General features: G+C 36.1%; 1 pseudogene across 1 annotated transcript; it reads left to right on the plus strand.

Annotated features, from left to right (window-relative positions):
* The first annotated feature begins 2040 nt into the window (after positions 1-2040).
* On the plus strand, positions 2041-7662 carry LOC149543925 (phospholipid--sterol O-acyltransferase pseudogene; annotated as a pseudogene). Its single transcript, XR_016355725.1, has one exon. The product of XR_016355725.1 is annotated as a phospholipid--sterol O-acyltransferase pseudogene (transcript).
* Positions 7663-22201: the final 14539 nt, after the last annotated feature.

The following is a 22201-nucleotide window of genomic DNA, read 5'->3' on the forward strand; positions in this document are numbered from 1 at the left end:
CATTTCCATTCATTGTTGATTTCATCTTGCAAATGCCTGAAATCGCCTTGAAGAGGTCTCAATTCATCTTGTTTATGCTCAAAATCAGTTAAAGGAGGCAGTTTGAAGGCGTCAAAGTGAGGGGAGGAATCTTGTTTGTACAAGACAAGTGTAGATTCTGCACTAGTCAAGTACGACCTTGTACAAGGCAAGCTAAGTAGCTGATCCTGATTCTCGTTGGGATTTGACTTTTGATTTGGGGATTCAACCAAAAAAAATGGGGCTGCAGGTGTATATATATAGACATTTTTGAAACATATATATGTATGTATGTATATTCATAGATTCATACATGTACATGTCGATGTTCATCCACCATTGGTGTATACAAATATATATGTATGTATGTATGTATGAATGTGTGTGTGTGTGTGTGTATACATATGTGTGTGTACGCATACTCATAGATTCATACATGTAACATGCCAATGTTCATTCATCATTGGTTCAAAATTTCAAATATATAATAATAGTGATAAGAAGTTAGATGCAGATTCTCATAAAATGATAAATCCATAATTGTCAATATATGACTATATCATATACATACTTTGCGAAGTCCCAAAATGTCATTATATGTTGAAAACGTAAATCAGATGCCATATTTCAAATTTAAAACTTAATATCCACTTCCATATTCTCTTTATCATCTTCATAGGAATCAAGGTCAACATTTAATTTCTCTTCAACTCCATTTCAACCAACAGTTGTGGCACTTGCCATGTCCACATCATGTGAAACAATTGCCTATTCTTCAAATGACTTTTGGCAACATTGGTCGAATTAGGGTAGTTTGATTTTAAATTGGGACCTGTTTTGGACACCCAACCCTCATTTTTGGAATCTAGGTAGAATTTGGGAGGAATCTAGATCCAAGTCATACCGGAACCAGGATTTGGGGATTGCTAGAGGAATCCGGTAATGTAGAAGGCAAATGTGGATTCCGTACTTGTCAAATAAAAGGTGTTCTTTGGAGATGGTGAAATGAGAGGATCAAGTGGCAAGGCAAAACATGTAAACTATAACATTTAAGTATAAGCCTTTAGCTTATATTTTATACTGTCAGGATGTTTGAGAGTAAGTTCAAATCTCTAGGAGTTATAATGGAGATTCTAGATTTTAGAAGATCCTAATAAAATTTGGTCTCAGCCAAATTTCACTAATAAACACACTTCCATCAGTGTTTTCTTCAGGTTAAAACTTCATCTCTTCTTGCTTTGCATCTTCACTTCATCCTTTTACACTTTGGCGAATCCATTTCATTGCAAAGCTTTTGACTTCAACTTCACATCCTTGACTAGTTTAGCACAAATCTCACTCATATCTCTGACTAACTTAACTTCCTAGCTAGTCAAAGTTGCTCAAACTCGTCCCTTACACTTGGAGAGTAAAAAATTGCCACTAAACTAAGAATACTTGGGACAACTACCACACTACCAAGGGAAAATAGGGGATCTCCATTAGCAATGGGTGATGGTATGAAAAACTCACAATGGATTGTTCATGTTAGTTGAGGCCCTAAAGCCCAGAATTTTTATCTCAAGCATTATTGCACCATTGGCTTGCCTTACAGCAAAGATTGACATTCACACTCTTTTCATCGTGAATGCCCTCATCAAGATCAAGGGCTCTCTTGCTGGCCAAAGAATCTGAAAGCCCTTCTAAGCAATTAAGTCCTATATCAAATGGGCTAGTGAAGAGTCCAGAACTATGGAAATAATTTATGATGATCAGCTATCATCAACATATCTAGTATGCCTTGATCTAGAACTCCTGCAATAAAAGTGATATGTAATTTCATCAAAGACATTATCTGCAAAACTACAAATTACCAAAAGTGACAATTGTTCTACTTGGAATTGTAAATATCCTCTTTGAAGGAAGTTAGATTGTACAGCTAAAAACATGTAAAAAATTGAACACACACACTCAGTTTAACCTAGAAAACCTCCATTAATCAAGGAAAAACCAACTGATAGGTGTCAATAGCATACTTACCTGAATTATATTGTAAAAAATAAGAACAAACAGAGGATTACAACTTCAGAGCTCTTCTTACTCTCTATCAGCTCCTTTCTGAACTGGAACTGAGCTTTCCCTTTTTATTGTATGCATAATACATATTTCCAACCTCGTACAGCCCTGCAAATATGTCTTTTGCCTATATGAACTCGTTTGAAACACCTCCTATGCACAAGCTTCCTTTAGTAATTTGGCGGATCAAAAGTCACAATTGCTCATTCTCTTGCCGTTGCTTGTGTCGTGGTGAAATTGCTGCACCTAACAGTTAAATTCAACCTAACACATACAAGACTGCCCCAATGGTGTCAAAAGTCAAAACTAATATTAAATAGATGAAGCATTCAAATGATTCAAAAACTGCCATTCTTGATATGGTAACTGACTACTAATGATAATTGGCAGTTCTAATTATCATAACACAGTGAAAATTTACACTGAACAGAATTTTAAAATTACTTTCAGTTCTCATTCTTGGAATCTTTTGGATTGTTTATGATCATTTAAAAAAAACTTCCAATTCTAATTCTTGACATCTTTTGTTATGTCCCTATCCGCAGAGTAATCTAGGAGGACTTGTTAGCCTATTTACTTTCCCTGGGCTAATGCCAGGAAAGGGGAATTTATTAATTTAATTATTTAACATTAGCCAAAGAAGCCTACTCTAAGGCTAATATTATTTGATTGATCTATAAGTTGAATATAGTTATTTTAATGACTGCTTAAGAAAATTTAATAAAGTAATTTTAATGTCTCCGGGCTAAAGTTAAAAATTAAAACAGCAAGAAATATGATAAGTGTTCTAGAAGCTTCCCCAGATTGTCATAATAAAACAATGACTCTTTTCGTATATGTTTGGTTATTTTCTCTTGTTTGGCTTTGGAGAGCTCTGTGGAAATCTGGAAAGTTGGAAACGCTAGGACAGAAACTCTAAACAAGCTAATTTGATAGTGCACAATTCTACCCTATCTGGCTGTTGGAGGAGTCATACAGGGTTCTTAGTGGTATTTAATCTTTTACAAAGTTATATTTGTGAAATATCTTCCAAGACAAATTTTAGTTATTTAAATTGATGAGTTTGGCAAGTGATGGAAATTAGTTTAATTATCCATTGCTAAGCTAGTATTAGAGTCGAATAGTATTATTATTTGGCATGGCATTGAGAAGAAAGTTGGCTTCTATTGAATGATGAAAAATTGTTGGCTTTATTGGATGTGTATTTTGGTGCTTGAACAAAATACCTAGTCGCCTCCTCATGTTTTGATATTGGCATATGATGCTACTGCTTCTTGGCCAAATAAATAAATTGGATGCTAGTATGAGGAAGTCACGACTCTTGGAAGAACCTTAATCTGGTTGATATGGAAACTGGGTCTAGTTGCAACCTTAATGATGTTGAATATTGTAGCTGCGACATTTGCCATATGATGAAATAAAGATAATAGTGTCAACAGCTGGGGAATATATTTATGATAATATTTGAGATAATATTATTTGAAGAGACGTGTCATGCAAGAGTCATGCATTTGGAAATATGAAAAGACTTGTTTTAGAAATTGAAGAGACCTTCAATTGTCAGATGAAGAGTCTATCATTTCTTTATATATGCGTGATTACTCAATATGCATATATATATTGCATCAAGCGAAAAGCATTGTACTTGAACATTTTATTATCAATAACAGAGATTTTTTTTTGTTGTGTCTAGCTTTTTCCCTTCAAGTATAAGGGTTTTCAGAGGACAAATATCTTGCATCTCTTGTACTTATCTTTCTTTTATTTATTGATGGTTATCTTTATTCTAGGCAAAACATCGCCATGGTATCAGAGCAGGTTAGGCATCAGCAATATAGAAGTCTTGAAAATGGTACCTGTGATTCAGATCTTGTTACCTCTATTTCAAATTAAGATTAATGACTATTCAGCATGATTCCTCATTTTTGGTCTCGTTCTATCTTTGTCCTTGCAAAAAGGACAAGTTGTTGTTATTTCTCTTCATCTTATCTATCCTTCATTGTATTTTTTCTTGAGATGAAGTGGTATTATGGATGCCCATTCTACCGAGTCAGCAGTCTTCTTGACAATCTTAATTTATATTTCTGTAGTGATTAGTGCGGTGTCAATTACGTATTTCTTTTTTGCTCACTGTTCATCAGTTATTTCTTGATCAATTCACCTCCTGAAGATCTACTTGTGGTCATGTGTTGGTCTTTTCACAAGAAGGTAATCTTCGAAACAAGCCCTGGTGTAAAGGCAATCGCCAGCTTCATTCAGTTGGCATCCGCAACATTGCACAAGCTCAATCTAGTGCATGAATTACTCTTGTCAAAATTGCGAGTAATTCTGGAGCAGAGACAATGAGGTGGTCTTTGGTTCAAGCCTTGTCAGGTCCAAGATGGTGTAGGCTCACATTAATTTTGGTTTTTGAGTTTGGGTGTGGCTTAGAGCTGCACAAACTTGTCTTCATCAATTCTGTTGAATTGTTGAGCACAAGAGTGTAATAATGGAACAAAGACGAGGAGTATGAATTTGCAATGATGACAATGAAAAATCTGATGTCATCAGTTTCCTCATGACAGGATCCAGTGCTTCCATCGTTTGTGCCATACATGATCGCCCACATTTTTCTCAGCTTCTGCAACATACTCCTTTACCATTCACATCGGTCGCTACTTTCTCAGGCTCTATGTGTTTTCAACCAATCCAAGACCCCAATCTCAACCTCAACAATAGTTATCTTAGTCTTCTTAATAAACACCCTCTCTTTATCTGTGAAGGTGATACACGTTGTTTTTGTAACACTTCATAGAATAGTTTTATTTTCAATAATAGGAGTATACATAATATTATTTATGCTTTGGAGCAAGTAAAATAGACAGGGATAGGCACTGTACTGTTTGCTAGTAGATGCATTTTGTAAAATCCTGCTCAAGTTTAGCAGCAGCAATTAATTGAATTATATGAATTTCTCACTGCAATTCTATTCTTGATGAGGTTTCCTTCGCTATTGAAAATGCTTTGGTGTAGCCTTTGAATCGACTTGTTCAATGTAATTAGGCCTTGTGTGTACTGGTATTGATTGTCGATTAGTTAATGATTGGCCACTGTCAATGAATAAAACTATGAGTTTTTTCACTTTTCGGTTCATGATTTAGAGGAGGGTTTAGCAGATTTTTAGGTTGTAGAGTGGAAGAAAAGCCCCAGAGAAGGTTTGTACAATTTTTGAGAGTAGGGGTATTGTGTTATAAATGACGAAAGGGACAAGGAATCACAATGGGTATACAGCCTCGTGTTCCTTCAATGAGGCAAACCATCAATATATCTCAAATAGGTTTTGGTTCCTACAACCCTATGAGTGAGCATGTCCCAAAGGAAAAAAGGAGGTCTACCTCTCCAGTTGCTTCACAATTGAGGGCAGTTGGATCTAGTCATTCAAGTGTGCCCTCTTGGAAACTCAATCCTAGTGATTCTATGCAAAAACACAACAATAGGGTGATTTTGAGTAATCAAATTCAGATGTTTGCTTTGGGTGCTATTAGTTGGTGTTTCGACCCTAGTTTTCGAACTTGGAAACTTGGTCCCCCTTAATGGCCTTTCCCCAAAATATCGGTTTTCTCCTATAATTTATTTTGAAAATGTTGTACAAAGTTTCATTGTGCGAGTCAGGGTTCGGATGAAATTTCATGATAGTGAACCAAAGTGCTCAAACACTCAAGTTCAAAACCTTCCTTTGTAACTTTGGAACCATATTGAACATGGTTCAAGTGGTTCAAATGTTTCAAATGGTTCAAGTGGTTAAGATGGTTCCCTTGGCCCAATTGGTCAAATTCAAAAGTTCAATATGGAGAAGTCAGATGTGAAGCTCATTGGCTCGGTCTCAGTGATCTAATATAGAAGTTTGAGATTACAATCTCTGTGACTCAAAGATCAATTCGATAGAATGGTGATGAAACACACATTGAAGGCAGCGGTGTTCATCCGACAAAGTCTTGCCTTCATCTGGAAATGGACAGTGACCTCAAAATGTGCAAAGAGACTAGGATAGGCTTCCTTAAGTCAGGTTTAGAGAATTGAAGACATGCTCAGTCCAATATGACTAATGACAATATAAACCTATGGCCGGATCCCTATATTGGGTAGGTAGATTAGAGGCATCATTCTTCATATCACTTACGCCTGAGAAAAAGTTGGAATCAAATGTTGTCAAAGACACTTGCCATTTGTTGGGTGTAAGGCAATAAGCTTTATGAAGGAGATAGATGTCCATGGAGAATCATGGACTCATTTGATGATATCTGGCCTCTGAATTAGGCATGTAATCATTATGAGGATGTGTTATAGTAGTTAACGAAGGCACAAATACACGAGCCCATGGAGATTTATGTTAGTCATCGTTGGCTTAGGTGCATGATGCTCGATCCATACAATCAAACAGATAATCCAGAATGCAAGTCAATGCCAGACACTGGCCTATCTGCTATTACAGAGCTTGACCCTAGTTACACAACAAGTCCACTGTCTTCAGTTTGGAGAGAATGGGTTAAGTGGTGTGTTGAATTTGGGATTGATGCGAATGTTATTTTGGCTGTTCCATACGATTGGAGGCTATCAACTTCAATGCTTGAAGAACGAGATTTGTATTTTCGCAAACTAAAGTTGACTTTTGAAATGGCACTCAAGCTTCATGGAGGTCCATCATTAGTGTTTACACATTCGGTGGGAAACAATGTCTTTCACTATTTTTTTTTAGAGTGGCTAAAGATGGAAATTGCTCCCAAGCTCTGTAACCTGGATGATCATGTCTATGCGTATTTTTGTAGTTCGAACTGCTTTTCTTGGAGCAATAGAGACAATAAAAGCAACATTGTTTGGTTTTACATTTGGCCTTCCTGTCCCAGAGGGAACATCCAGCTTGATGTGCAATTCATTTGGATCATCTCTGTGGATGTTGCTCTTCTTAGAGCACTGTCATAGAGATCACATATATTGGAAGAGTTTCAATTTGCTTAACAAATATTCGGGCTCAACAAATGTGCAAAAGGAGCATACAAACTATTTAATAGTGTCTCAAAGGTGAGCACGAGAGCACGTTGTGAAATGGTGAAGCAAGGGAAATTGAGCATACATCAAACATTAAAAGTCCAATATGCGACCCCTGTTACACACACTCGTCCATCTTGCGTGCCTGTGATAAGTTGGAGGATTGATGGAAACATATTCCTAATCTTCTATTAAAGACTCCGAATGTAATCAAAATACAACTGTGAAGGTGTGTGGTGGCTGGGTACCGAATCATGGGAGCCGACCAACTGTTTGACCAAATGTCTGTCTCAGTTAGAGAATTTCCATGAGAAATGGCACATGGTATTGAAGCCAATCCATCGCGCCAAGTGCAACTCCATATTGATGCCATCGGTGGGGATAAATCAAGCACATATTGGGTTTGCTAGAGAAACCCAACTCTGCATGAAGAAAACCCACCAGTTCAAGTCTCAACACTCTCGGGAAGCATTATGCATCTGTGTTGGTGATGGATAATCATTGCCATCGAATCATGAACTTGCACCTGCAGGCAAGCCTGATCAATAAGGACTCAACTATTCCCACTATCCAAGTATATGAACCTACGCATTGATTGTTTGATAGGATGCCGCCAGATAAATGTGCATGTGAACTATTTAACAAAATGATCACAGTCCCGATGATCTATATTTGCGCTCGTATTCACTTTGTTATGGTGAACTTTCATTGACATTTATAAGAAAAGGCAATGACTAATGTGAAGTCAGATAAACAAGAGACACGGAATATGCTGATCTCTTAATATTTGCATGACGGTGCCCGATCACTACTATTCCACCATGATGAAGGGTGCTACAACTGTCAGCCATTAAACATCGACACTTGTCTCCAAGCAACTAACTTGAAGCCTTCCTTTTTCTCTATTGAGTATTTTCGTCAATTCACAAAATATGGGAGAAAAATCATCTGGCTTCCTAAAGTGTTTTATTTAAAACAATTTATAACAAAAGGCCCGTATGCAAGATTTTTGAAAAGGTATTTGTGAGGTCGGTTGAAAAAATCTCTATGGACATTAGAGATCAATTTTAATAACTAAAAAAAAACCGCTCCAAGGGGAAAGATAAATATGCCAACAGAGGAAAGAAGAAGGGTTTCACTGTTCTGGCAAGTTGTGTACTGCATAATAGGGGAAATCTAGATCGCATAAAGGGGGGCAGTTTTTATTGTAATTAGGGCTGTTCGTTTTAACTTAGTTTTCTTTTTCTAGTTTTCTGCAAGTGTTTTGGATTATTAGTAATACTCAGAAATTGTATAATTTTTGGTTGAATGGAAATTCCATTGTTTTGAAGATGTTGTGCTTCGAATTAATCTTTTTCTTAATCTATGTGTGGATTACGGTTGAGTTGTGGAATCATATCCTATTAATAAATCCATTTGTTGCAGAGATTGTTCCTGCTCATTTAATCTTTCCTCAAACTTTCTAAATGCATGTGCTGGTGGAAGGACTGTATGTCTCCATTGCTGTATGTTGAAGTCTTTTCTTCTTATTTCTACTATAGTTATTTACCCCCTATCCAAGAATAGTGAGGGTAGCCTTCGCTTTCAGGTTAAAAGCATTTCTTAATCTCATTCCTTGTATATCTAAATCAAGGAGCTGTACCCTATAAAATTCAAAGGGCACTTGCATAATTCCATTGGAACGCAATCCAACTATTGGTGATGTTTCGTCTTCAAGTTTGGGCGTTTTTGAGTCATTTTATAAGCATTTTATGCAAAGACAAATCTGTTTACCAATAGGTGCCCTCCCAGAGAATACGGAGTTTCCAGAAACGTTGCACTCTATGAAATCACTATTGGGGTCATGAAGGAAGACCCAATTTCACTTCCACTCTAAAAATTCAGAGCCAGAAACCAATTACAAATTGGGGCTGCCAACAAACTTAGAGGAGATCATTTCTTGTCCAACATGGAGGCCGCCCCTCCACAGGAGGATTTTTTGGTATTTTTTATGATGTAAGGGTTGTGGAATCTATTCATTTTCTTCAAAGCGTTCTTTTTATGTACATGTCACCTTGGACACAATTAGGATATCTGCACGTATAGGGTGCAACAAGAAGCAATGAGATGAGGATGTTGCCTTGATGATACATATTTAGAGGGAGATGTTCAGCTTCAGAGGGAGGTTACATCAGCTATCTAATTATGATGATCAAAATTGTCCCTGTTGGGAGAGAATCTCAGTCATTCCTATATATGTTAATGAGTTATCTATGAGAGAAGTTCAAGGTGCAATCCCATGTTAATGAGTTATTCTCTGTAAGAGAAGTTTGAGGTGCAATGAAGTATGGTGGAAATGCATTTTTCTCCAGGAGAAATCTAAGTTGAAAGCCCTCGTTCCACCCTCTGTGATGAGGCGTGGTGGAAGCCATGTGTGGCTCCATGACAATATGTTGAGATAACATGTTTTTATGAAAATGTATGTGATGACAATTTATCGTTGACATCTTTGGTTGCAGCCATGTTGCAGCCATGTGTGACTGCCATACTAAAGATCTCTCTCTTGCTAAGAGGGTGTGTTGAAGATTGTAGTTGCGATAGAGATCTTTACCTCTGATTTTCCATATGTTGAAATAAAGATAATATTGCGTCAATAGCTGGAGAGTATATTTATGATAATATTTGAGATAATACTATTTGGAGAGACATCTGTCATGCAAGAGTCGTGTGTTTGGAAATATAAAAAGACTTGTTTTAGAAATTGAAGAGACCTTCAGTTGTGAGATGAAGTCTCTCAATTCTTTATATATGTGTGATTATATATATTGCATCAAGTGAAAAGCATTGTACTTGAACATTTCATTATCAATAAGAGAGATATCACTAAGAAGATGATTAGAACGGCGAATCTCCTCCACAATCAGCACATTTGCACTACTTGGATTGTATTAATCTGACTGCAATCATCTCCTTGTCCAGACATGGCCTCTATTTCTGCTAGAAGACTGTGTATGCTCAAAGGTGAGTTGCTTAATGTTGCTAAGGAGCTAATTGCAACATTTTGGGGAGAGCACTATACAATTATTCCTTGTTGGGTGCTAGAAAACATTGTGCAACACCAGAATGTGGAGTTATTGCAGTCCTTTTTTGCTCCTATATTTTTCAGATGGCTGTATATTTTGCAAAGGAATATCTCAGATTTACAATAGGTCGGATAAATATATATTTGCTTTGTAATCTTTAGCTGCTATCATTATAAAGGGATACTTTGTTTCAGTCGAATGTGTGGAATAAAATAAATTGTTATTATTCAGTCCGTGCCTTCTTTATTTTCTATCAGTTTGTTAAACATCAAAACCTCTCCAGTATCATTGAAAACCTGAAACAAAACATTTAAACTATCAAGCAATTCTTTTGACAAATATTCAGTGGGAAATATTGGAAAATTTTGGGCAAAAATCAGTAGGGTACTTTACATGGTATCACAGCTGAGCATCCTGCCAGCCTGAGGGCTTATCAATGAAAAATCATTTTAAAAATTATTTCTGATTGGTTGAAACAGAGTGTTGGTTATTTCAGTGAGAAAGATGAAATCCATGCAAGAGCAACCTTTAGAGTGCCTGACAGAATTGAAGTAATCAAAATTAAGCAAGAATTTAACACAATTGTTAATGCATCCTAAGTTCTTGGAACCTCACTTAAAGAGAAAGTAGAGGCAAAGAAAAGATTCTTCCAGTGCAAGAAATACTGAAGGCAGAAGAAAGAATTAAGAAGACAACCTTTTCTTTTCATGCAAAAGGGGCCTAAAGCCTAATCATCAACGCACAGGTAAAAAGGTGAAAGTGCTAGAGGAAGAACAAAATGTCATGGAAAGAGACAGAGAAACAAAACAATTGTCCAATTACCTATCCAAACATTTCAGTAGAAACGGTGCTAATATTGAGCCAGCTGAAAATTCCAGTATCCTCGTGCCACCTTTTCAGGAGGTTTGCGAGGAAAAATAGGAAGAGAAAATTGTTCCTGATGATCCTTATGCTTATAAAAATGAGGATGAAGCTAATTCTTTGCATGCTACTACTAATGGAGTGGAGTACACTGATCTTCACAATACTCTTGTGATTGAAGAATCTGCTGATTTAAAGTTTGTACACAGGTCTCTACGTGAATGATTTAGAGATTGTTATTGCTAAGCCCTATGAAGTAATGGATTCCCAAATGAAACTATGTTTGATCATAATGCTAACTTACCATTCTTAATTGGGGATTGTATCGCATCTACTACTGATTTGAATGGTGGCATTGTTCCTACAAATAAAATAAAATCAGAAAATTTATCGTGTGGCAGCTCAAACTGTTTGTTGAACTTGATCAAAGACCTCTAGAATTGCATGATTGAAGAGCCAATTTGTGGCTACAAAAAAAAAAAAGTTAAGCATTAACAAGGAAAGGTAATATTCATAAATGACTTGATCTCATTTGGAAAGCCCAAATTGAGGAAAGCCAAAAAGGAGTTGCAAGTGAAGTCACTACTACACAATTGCACATGATCAAAGAAGCATTAGAAATGAGGAAATCTGATTACTTGTAACCATCCATGGATAGGTATCTTGCTATCAATTTTGCTGAAGACAAGGAAAAAGAGGCAGATAAACTTTGCTTTCAAAGTTTTCATTATACGGAGCAGGAAATAGGTTAATTTTCATAATACAGAGCAGGAAATCAGATATCTGTGCAGCCACACACAAGGAACACAAAGCCAATTCAAGGATTATGGAGATCAAGCAAATAGTTGAGGGATTGATGAACTCAGATAAAATATTGCACAATGATTCTAGCATTCTCCAAACTGTAGAGATTTAGTTTGTTCAAAGTGTTTAGAACTACAACAAGAATTTGAACGCTTAATATTTTGAGGGTAAATCAAAAGATGATATTGCAGATCGCAGCCATGAGGTAACAGTTTTTCAAGTAGTTTTCAGAATGTTACACTTGATGGATCAGTAACTAATGATGAGCAACCAAAACAAGATGAAGAGACACATGAGATCTATTAAGAGTAAGACACCAACAGAAGGTATGAAGAAAATGCTGATTTTATGATTGTGAACAGCAGTCCATCATCTTCATATGATTCTGTTCATACAATAGATAGGACCAGTGCAGATGACACTGGTAAGGTGCATCATGTTGTTATTGTTCAGGATTTTTTAGCTAAGCATGAAGTTCTGTTTGAGAGCCCAAGCTACACACAAGGTATGCCATTTTGCAACAGACTTGCTGTTCCTCACTTTGTGAAGATTATTGCATTAGGACACATGGTATGTAAAGATTTTGTCATCAAGGATCTAGCGAGAAGTTTGAGTTTGCAATGGTGACATCTTATTGAAAGATTGATTATGAGAACCAAGAGATTATCTTAAAGTATAATACTCTGTATTGAAAATTGTGCTTTGACATAGACATCACTCCTTTGAGATGGTTATCAAGTAGAACATTGATGATAGTGATTGTTCTATAACACTGGTCACAAATTTTTCAGACCTTGCATTAAAGTTTCCAACTATTGCAAGGGTCTAAATTCATTGGATTGTCATTTCAGCCCTTGTAGAGTGATAGTTGATGTTGAAGATTCAACTTTGAGGATATATAATGACTCTAATTTCTAAGACTTAACATCCAATTGTTGTGTGTGGCAATGAGGTGAATCCAGCTAAATTGTCGATTGGGCCACCCTAGACCATTGTTGGTTTACCTCTTGCAGTAGATATTAGGTATCAAATCACCATGGGTTAATGGTTGCTTTTGTGGGTTTCCTGCAAGGGAGTACAATAGTGGACTTCGGTTTGATAGGGTAGATACCATAAATGTTAATTCTACTAGCATCACAAAATGCACTCTCAGTAGGGTCCACATGGCATCAAACTTACTCTCTATGTTGGTATCTATGCGCAAGGTCTTTTTCAAGGGTTATTGGTGATTAATGCTGATGGAAGAAGCATTCTGTGGGAAGTTATGGACCTACAAAGTGATAGTAAAATCATTACCTCTTATTCCAGAGTTCATATGAGTCCATCTGAGTTACTTCATGTGGACTGGAGAGACACTATTAGTAGGACTTGATTTCCTACCCAGTTGATGACTTCAGGGAAGACACTCCTAGCTAATTCCAAAGGCCTGATAATTTCATTTTTTTCTTGGCACATAATGTATTTTAAAATTTCAGACTTGTAAAACTTCAAATTTGAGCAATTCCAGTCCAATCAGCTCATTCTCAGGGTTAGGTATGGGCCTCAGATAGACAGAATAACAGGTTTGGCTATTCAATTTAGGTGGCTTGCACTTATGTTTAAGACAATAAATAAAGTGTCAATAATTATAAGGACGTGCTGAGCTTATTTCTATGGAGCATTGGATTGGGTTTTTTGAAGAGCAGTTCTTGAGGAGATGACCGAGCTTTGGAGTATTTGATTGCTATTCTAACCGGTGATTTTCAAAAAGCCTCTTGTACTGGTGTTTAGCAGGATAGTGATTTGAGTGGTTGGAGCTACAGACCTCTTCTATTGACTTGGGACCCTTGGATCATATTCATTATTTAGTTTCAGTTTGGATCAACAAGGTGATCTTGGGGCTGAGTTGGCATTGCTTGAGGATGAGCAATCTTTGGGAAGGGAGCACTATAATGTCCCTCTCTACAAATTAGCCTATTTATTTCCCATATGCTAAAGTCGGGAAAAGGGAATTCATTAATTGACAAAAAGCTTATTTTATAGGAAATATAATTTAATTAGTTTTAAAAATGCATACAACGACTTTAATGGTTATTTAAGAAATGATTTAACAAAGTCACTTTATTATCTTTGGTCTAATGTTTCAAATTAAAAGAGTGGGAAATTTAAGAAGTGTTTAAGAAGCTTCCGAGGATTGTTATAGAAGAACAATGACAGGCTCCTTTGGGATATGCTTGCTTATTTTCTCTTGTTTGTGTTTTGAGAGCTTCTTAATAAGTTTGAAACCCTAAGGGTGCTAGTTTCAGAAGTGCAAGATTCTACCCTAGCTGGCTGTTGGAGGAATCATACTATTTTCTCACTATGATTTCATCATTTATGAAGGGATTAGATAAGATAAGATAAATTTATTAATGTCCAATAAGAGACCACAAAGAGAATCTAAGGGCCTGCCAAAGTACAACAAAAGAAACCAGCCAACAGCAGGAGCACCAAAAAAGTGTTCAAGGAAAAGCAAAACAAAGAGCAACAAGAGGCAGAAGCAGCGGCTAGCTGCTCCCCATTGCGGAGAAGAGATCCAGAACAGAAGGATACAGCCCAAGATGAGGGGAAATCTTGTGCTGTCCCTGAAAAATGCTGGAAGTGGAGAGGTGCTGTCCTGTATAACTCTTGCGAGGCCTTACAGAACTAGAGACAAATTTCAATGATTTAAATTGACGAGTAAAAGGAAGTTAATTATCTAATGCTAAGAAAATATTTGAGTTGAATATTGTCATTATTTGGCATGGCATTAGGAAAAAAGTTGGCTTGTATTAAATGACTAAAAATGTGGGTTTTATTGGAAGCTTACTTTGGTGCTTCAACAAAATACCAAGCCGCTTCAGATTTATTTCTCCTTTTTTCTGATGTTCGCATATGATGTTACTGCTGCTTGGGTGAATAAAACAGTTAAATGCCAGTATGAGGAAGCTGTGGCTCTTGGAAGGACCTTAATCTGGTCTATATGCAAACTAAATCTAGTCCGGGCTTTAAAGAAGGTCATGGGTTATTTCTGAAGGAAAACATATCTCTTGCCTCGGCATGAGCTATCTCAGATCAAGGCACCTTGTTTTCTGTAGGAATCATCAAGTGAATGCTTAACAAAGGTGAATCTCTTTGATACTCAACACATAAGCATTACTTTATAGAATGTTATGATTCTGAATTTAGTTTGGGAGCATCGGTGGTGTTAATTTGATCATCATTAGCTCCTTGTCCAAACATGGTCTCGATTTCTGCTATTAGTCTCAATGTGTGCCCAGAGGTGAGTCATTTATTGTTTACTTTTGCAACCATTTTGGAGATTGTTATACTGCTATTCCTTGTTGGGTGTTGTTAAATCCCAATTTTTTACCTAACTTGAAATATAGCCATTGGGATTCGCATGAAGTCAATTGGCAATTTAATTTGTTATAATCTGAAGAAATGGTACGATAGTTAGTTGTTGTGATTTCAAGTGAAGATGACATGTTAGTTGATCGTTAATCACGAATTCATGGAATTAAAAAGATGGTTAACCATTGTGATTATTTAAAAAATTTATTATGATGATAATATAATTTAACGGTGGAGAATTTCCTTGTAGGGAGTATGTCAGTGGGGTGGAAGCATTATCAGAAAAGAATTAGGCAAGGCATCACCATCACTGGGCAGACGGTTAGAGGACCTAGCGATTTGAAACAGGATACATCTGTGGAACTGCATGAGCTATAAAAGGAACATTAAAATAAATAATGTAAAATAAACATAAACTCTTACCTTTAAAAGAATTATCTAATATTATTATTATTTTACTTTCTCAAATACGAACATATGTAAATAAAAATAAAATGACACCAATACATTATAAATAATAATCCAATGATGTCATCTTATCAATACGTACACATGGACGTAGATAAGAAAATATAATAATAACTTTTAAACTTCCTATTTTCTTTCTTTCTCCCCTTTTCTTTCTTTTGAATCGTTTTTGAATGACTTTTGAATGGATTCTTGTAATGGACGGAAGCCGTAGAGTCAGGATCTTTTTTATTTCTTAGACTCATGTTCGTATCATGCACTCGCTCTCACCTTTCATTCTGCCATCGAACTTATTTCCGCCGGTATCTCTCAATCAACAAAGCTGAGTAATCGAATAGTTACTACTGATTCATTCCTTCTTATACTTTGTCGCGGGTCACAGAGATTGGAGACAATCACCCAAGCACAAGCCTTCCAAACTTTAATAAGAGGAGTCACGTAAGACAATACCGTAAGCTGAGTTCTTGTAATCTCTTTTCATGCTAGTCCGATGCATACAGATCAGAATGTTTATATATATTTTTAATGCATCACCGGATTTCCCTATTATTATTTCTTTTAAGTATAACATCAATAGTTTGATACTGTGATACCAAGTCCTTAGCATGATGTATGCTGATTCTTACGTATTCAAAGGATAATAAATAGAATCATTCTGCAACATATAATACTGATGTAAACTTTGCCATGAAAATTTATTCATCTTAGTCTAGATTCAAATAGACCCTTTTATATCTCATAATGGTAGAAATAATATCTCATAAATCATTTTTGTTCTTCCATAGCCGGCTAGGCATAGTAGTTTGTGATAAATATATAATACTAGTTATTGGTTTTCTAAAGTGCATCAAAGATCATTATTCGAGTAACCTTGAGAATACATCATTTATAACTTCAAATGGCAGTTGTTTAAGAACTTGATTGATTTTATAAATCAACATCAATGCACATGCTATCACAATTTTCCGAACAAATTCATAATACTATTAACACCAAGGAATTCACCGGCCGAGAAGCCATGAAATGGTGAAGAGGTGGAGATAATCTGCAAGAACACAGACGAGAAATCAGTTATGTTTAAAATAATTAATTAAACCTTCAATTTTGAAATCTTTAAAGAACATAATTATGTAATGATAGACTGTGAAATGGTGGATGCATGTAAAATTGGCAGAACCGGTTGTTCTGAGGATTCCTACACCTGGGACTCACCTGACTATGAAGCCAAGGAGATGGGTGATGAGGTGAAAGAAAGGAATCATCAATAATATGAATCAATATCAAATATGACCAAACAACGTTTATCATTTTTAATATGAATAAAATAATAGCTCATGCATATTCTTGTTATTGTGATCTCCTGCTACCAAGTCGTATGGTGAGTTAATTACCAGGAAGTCTAGTGGATGGCAAGATGCCCCCTGTCTATTCCGGGTAGGGAGGGCCTTTCTCTTAGAGATCATGTGGGGATAAGTTGAGGTAAAAGGTTGGGTGGTTAAGCCCCTAACAATGTTTCATCTCTCCACAAGATGTAGTCGTGAGTCAGACAAAGATAAGCTATGCAGTCAATTGTTTAATGGAAATAGGTAATATCACTTTTATGAGGAGGTAAGATTAAATTGAGTTATTTCATTGTTACTATTATTTTACACCTAGAGATAGATTCATGGATTACTTTTCATTTATATGAATATCGAATATAAGTATATTTCTAATCTTGAGATACTGTCACAGTTAAGTAATCGAAAGGAAAGGAATCTGAAACCCTAATTGATTGAGTGATAGTTGAAACCCTAAATGATACAGCGGTATCAGAAGCCCTAATTGAATCCGTGGCAAAAGCCCTAATTCAAATCGGTGGTATTGGAAGCCCTAAATTGAAATCGTGGTATCGAAAGCCCTAATTGAATCCACTGGTATCGGAAACCCTATTTGAATCAGTGGTATCGGAAGCCCTAGGTGATATAGCGGTATCAGAAGCCCTAAATGAACTAATGGTAAATGATGCCATAATTGATAAACTGGTATGTGATGCCCTAATTTTAAATATAGTGGTATTTAATTGAAATTATCATTTGATTTTAAGATAGTGGTTTTTAGATGATAGTCGTCATGTGAAATTATAGTGTATTTGTGGACTAACCCGGGTGTTTGCAGAAGCATCCTTAGTTTGATTTCGATCTCATTTTTCCAAGGTATGTGGTTTTCAATTTCTGTAGTAATTTCATTTGATGGTATTTCAAGTTTTTAGTTGAGAAATTTTGTCTAACTAATTTTTAACGGTAAATCTTATTTACATGAACATGAATGATATAATTGTCTTCCTATGAAAAGAAGTAGTAACTGTATTCTTTGAGAATGTTAGATGTTAATTTAGACCCGGGAAACCGGATGTTACAGGTGCTGGAAGACATTGTGTAAAACCAGAATGTGGAGATATTGTAATCCTTATTTGCTGCTGTATTCTTCGGTTGGATGTATGTATTTCCAGAATGTATCAGCAGAAGAATATCTCAGATTAACAAAAGGTCGGATAAATATGTATTCACTTTCTATTCTTTATTGGCAATCGTAATAAAAGAATACTTTGTTTCAGTTGAATCACTTGAATGTGTGGAATAATTTAAGTTCTTATTATTCTGTCCATGCCTTTTTTTCTACCAATTCTTTAAACAACAAAACCTCTCCATTATCTCTAGAAACCTGAAACAAAACATTATTCAGTAGGAGATTTTACATCTTTTGAATTTCATTTTCAAGAAATTTTTTTGAATCTCATTGATAAAATGCCTAACATCAAAAAGAGTGGGTGGTATCCACATGCCACCAAAGAGGCTGGCTGACCAGCCCTAACCACAGACATATCCGAGACATTCAATGTCATCCTGAGGAGAGCCAAGCATCGCCTTTGCATTTACAAACATCCCCATTTTCCAATGCACATTCTGGGATGATTCTGATATGTAGCAAATGAGGGGATGGCAAGGGGGGATCCCCTAATGTCCCATCATCTCCAAACCATGCAATGTCCCCTTCTAATGCAACCTTGGAATATAAATATTTAACAAGCCCATGTAAATAATTAATTTTGATTATTTAATATTCTATCTCAAAAGTAAATCATAAGGGTGATATTATTAAATAAGTTTAATGGTGAGTTAAGTAAAAAGTTAATTAATTCACTTTATTATTATTTCCCTGAGTTGAAATCAAATTGAAGAAGGGGAAATAAAAAGACAAAAGTAAGGAAAATGAAGAGGCAAGCAAGTGGAAGGGCAAAATTCGAAACAGTTGGTTATAAAAAACAATGAGGTTCATGCTGGATTATGCTGGTTTATTTATTTTATACCAGGAGAGCTTGAGAGCATTTAGCTTTCAGTTCAAGGAATTGATGACAGAAGCACTTGCAATTTCTTTACAATTGAACGAAACCCCAACTCTTCAGAGGCAGATGCATGTTATGATTCCCAATGAGCTTCAATGTGTGGAAAATCATTACATTTACAATTTCCAATATAACTATTATTCACGGCTAAATTTCAGAATGAAGTTATCATTGTAGAAAAAGGTATTGACTTGGTGGGAGAAAAAACATTATTGCAGATATTTTTGTGCATTGTTTAAGCAAAAGAAGATAAAGCATTTTAAAATATTGTTTGGCCGATGAAACATATACTATCATGTTGTGTTCATGTCTTTGTGCAGCTCTTGGTTAATTATTTAATCGTTGATGCTTAACACATTATAGACGTAAGACTTCTTTGAACTAAGCAGTGTAATACTTAATCAGTAGGTGCTTTGTTGTGTGCCTTGTTGAAATCTATAATATTCATTAAACTTGTAATCTATTCCTGGCACTAGATACAAATCGTGTGGGACACCTCTATTTTTTCAATCATCTAACTCATACGGACTGTGGTGGATAAGAATTCAATCTGGGATTGAAGGGGGTATATAATTGTGAGTTAGCTAACAATCTGCAAATCCGACTTTTGGAGATTATGGTTGCCACTAAGAATGGTTTGGATCATTGTAATGGACACCCAGGAATGCCCAAAAGTTGAACCAAGGCTGAAATTATATTAATGCTGAGAATGTTGCAATCAATTACAAAGAGATGTATTCCAAAGGCCAGACCCTAAGGGAATGACGTCTAGAATGTTACAACAGAGAATGAACATCCTCTATTGCCAAAAGAAGGGAGTGTGATTCACACATCCAAGCTCTTATCAAATGCAAGTCATAATCATTCGATGATCAGCAATGAGACTCTCAGCCCTATTTATCCTTTTCTTTATCATTCTGGAAGGGACTAAAACATTAATTAATTGCAAGAGCTAGAAGCTTCCTCCTTCCAATAATTAATGCGTTCTCTAGAAATTCCTCCTTGGCAATAATTAATTAAATCACGAGAGGCTTCCGTCCTTCCAATAATTAATACATACCCTAGAAGCTACTCCCTTGTAATTAATAATTAAACTAATTAAATACAAAGTCACCTTTTAATTTTTAATTGAATGACTTTATAAGAAATTAATTTGATTTCTTCTTATCCTCCACTTAGACTTTGGAGAACGTGAAGACCAAAAGATGGGATCATTACAAATCCGCCCTCCTTGAAATTGCTTGTCCTCAAGCAATTAAGTAACATAATGGACTCCAACCTCCACCTAGATCCCAATATGTGATATCCATATGGAAGTTAAACCAACTGCAAACCCGCATCATCAGGACCAACCCCTGTAGCCCAGCATTCAAAACTTGTGTTGATGAAGTCAGAATGTCACCATAAGGCAACTCCATAGAAGATCTATGAAACGTCTTCTTCCCTGTACCCATCCACATAATATATATTGGACTGGAATGCATATTATCACCATCATGCATTGAAAAAGATGTAGCTGCAGGTGAACCATATGTACTCATGCTAACTGTATCAACAATAGGTGTTGCCGCATCAAAATATATGGACATAGGAACAACATTAACTGCTGCAACAGAAAACTGAACCGAATTTGTAGTTGATGAAAACTCATAATCATCATGTGTGGCTTCATTAGAAAATACATCAACCATTGCATTTATACCATTAAACTCCTCGTTGGATGGTTCAACTGACACAGAAGTGGCTGCTGATATGATAGTATCCTCATGTTCTCCTAATCCCACTATTACTGCAGCACCATCTCCCGACAAAGCTTCATATGTGGTCTCCTGACTTTGCACACATGTTTCTACTGATTCCGCTGAAACACCCATATCACCAACATCATAGATAGGTGGCTCTACACGTGTCTCAGTCCCACCTGAGAAATCAACTACCTCTTGCACTGGAGCAACATAGAGGTCGTCAATATTGATGCCCATCTGTCTAGCCATAAGCTGCAACATCATATCCATTTGCCTATTTTGCTCCTGTTGCATACGTTGTCCTTCCTCTAATCTATCTAGTGACCATTTGAACATCACCTCCTAATCTGGACTAATATACATTTTATCAAACACTTTTCCCTCTATCCTATTGTTCCAAAATCTCTCTAAGACCTTCACAGGATGGCAGGACTTATAGCTCTGATACCACTGCTGAAATAATACTAGTTCTCAAACTAATAAAATTAAATACATAACAATGAATGTGATTCACACATCCAAGCTCTTATCAAATGCAAATCATAATCATCCGATGATCAGCAATGAAACTTTCAGCCCTATTTATCCTTTTCTTCATCCTACTGGAAGGAACTAAACATTAATTAATTGCAAGAGCTAGAAGCTTCTCCTTCCAATAATTAATGCATACCCTAGAAATTCCTCCCTGGCATTAATTAATTAAATCACGAGAGGCTTCCGTCCTTCCAATAATTAATACATACGCTAGAAGCTACTCCCTTGTAATTAATAATTAAATTAATTAAATACAAAGTCACCTTTTAATTTTTAATTGAATGACTTTATAAGAAATTAATTTAATTTCTTCTTATCCTCCACTTAGACTTTGGAGAACGTGAAGGACAAAAGATGGGATCATTACAGTCATATGAAAGCCACTCCATCTTCTACTTTGATGTGAATGTTACTGCATAATTTGGGAAGTCAAAGCACTTCTTTCAATTAGACCCCTACTCTACCTGGTTGGATGGAACCTTGCACATCCATAGTTCTCTATCATTTGAACAGATTTCAATCGTAGACTTCTCCCAGACTGAAATATCTGCAGTCATGAGGTATATTTGGCGTTGTATCCAAATCGTAAGGGAAATATACAGAGCAAGTTGAGATCTTCAGCAGCAGCTGTTAAAAGAGATCTGCACCTAATTCTGGTTGCAAACCTTCTATTGGTTTTTGGTGTATTGCATGAGATTGAGCCAAATGAGAAACTAAAGAGTAGTTTGACTGGACATTTGGCCATGTACACGTTCTCCATTGTTGGGCATGAAGATAGTTCGTAAACATATTGCCTCAACTTCTTGTCTTGACAACACAAGCTTGGATGAGTTCTGATCAGTGGTGTGAGATAGACCCTGTTTGGCATGGTTCTATCAATCAGTTTCAGTGGA

Source organism: Cupressus sempervirens, chromosome 8 (genome assembly GCF_028749045.1).
Source record: "Cupressus sempervirens isolate cs-2001-9-10 chromosome 8, ASM2874904v1, whole genome shotgun sequence".
Classification (NCBI taxonomy): Eukaryota; Viridiplantae; Streptophyta; class Pinopsida; order Cupressales; family Cupressaceae; genus Cupressus; species Cupressus sempervirens.